This window comes from Acyrthosiphon pisum, chromosome X (genome assembly GCF_005508785.2).
Source record: "Acyrthosiphon pisum isolate AL4f chromosome X, pea_aphid_22Mar2018_4r6ur, whole genome shotgun sequence".
Lineage (NCBI taxonomy): Eukaryota > Metazoa > Arthropoda > Insecta > Hemiptera > Aphididae > Acyrthosiphon > Acyrthosiphon pisum.
Window position 1 is genome coordinate 24,089,330 of NC_042493.1, and position 1,703 is coordinate 24,091,032.

A 1,703-nucleotide genomic window follows, 5' to 3' on the forward strand; every position below is an offset into this window, starting at 1 on the left:
TATCAATTTTTATATATAGTTGCTATATAAATAATTTAAAATTTCCTATATTATTATTATTGATATAATTTTAAACCCAATTTTAACAATAATAGAATATCTAATTTATTTTTAATATCTTAAAACTTATAATTTGGACAAATGAAAATGATATATAAAATATAATAATAATATTATATAGGAATGTAAAAAAAGACTACAGAAATTTAAATTATTAATTACCTATAATCTATATAACTATACTTTTGTAATTTAATAAAAAAAAGTTAATAAAATGCTTGGTTATATAATTATTGTATACTAGCTGAATTTAAATTAGTAAAATGACACCCATAACATAAAAATAAAAAATTAAGTACCCACTTACATATAAGAACAAATAATATAAATAAGTATCTAAAAAAAATATCAAATTTATTAAATAGCTTAATTTTACTAACCACTCATCATTGTATCGATATTATATTCTAATTCACACTGGCTTTTTTTTAGCATATTGGCCCTTTGATTTCTTTTTGTTTTTTTAATACTAGATGATTGTATTGGTTCAGCCTCTGACGAGGATTCATTAACTAATAAATGTTCACGAGCAAGAGCATCTTCATAAGAATCTTTGAAAAATCAATGAAATTAAATAAGTACAAATACAGTTTAATTTAAATGTTGGTATACCCACTCTGATCTTATTGCAATTATAACTAACTATCTAATTACAATAATACTTAATACTTAATATGCAAATGATAAATTTGTCTCACCATAAGGTAAACCAACAATTTTTACATCATACTCTAACCAGTCTTCAGAGGGTCTTTGATATTTCATTATCATATTGTTAGTAACTTTATATTTTGGCCATTTGCATCTAACAACAGATCCTGCATTTTTAACAAGCCAACTTTGGGGTACCACCGAACAGCTTTTTGACTCCAAAAAAGTTACAACATTCCACTGAAAAATTAATTTATAATTACAAGCATATAGTACCTACCTATAATATAATTATTATACCTTTATAAAAGGTTTTTAAGATCATAGTTGTAATAAGGTCATACTATCAGATACTAGGTCTGTATCAGTTTGTACTGAAGGTAGTTTTTAAGTATAACTTATATAGGTACTCATATAAAGGTACCTACCAATTTAAAGTTCATACACTATGGGCATAGTTGTGGTAAAATGTTATTATTTTTTTTTCGTTAACATTGGCAGTTTATGAAATGCTGCATATAAATACAATTTATTTTATTATTTCAATCAAAAAAATAACACATAATACTTATTTGCACTGACACTTTATTATTCTAAATCAAAGTCAGCACCTAAAATGTTAACTTTCTTATTTTATATTTTGGAATAATAAAAATGAGATGTACCTACAAGTTATAATTAATCACGATACTCAATATAGTTAAAATAATTTAATTTATATTAGATAATATAAACTTACAGTGCTGGATTTAAGGATTATGGGGTCCACAGAAAATATTCAATAATTTATAATATTATGGTTGAGTTGATTCTGTCACTTAATCTACTAATTTTTATTATCGGTAGACTGGGAGGCCCACAACCTTAAATCCAGCTGCGTGGGTTGGTACTTTATATACATATAAGCATATATAAGACATAATAACTATACTAAATTAAGTAAAACAATAGTTTTATAGGTAGGTACTTACCAAAAGATCAGCTTGTTCCGT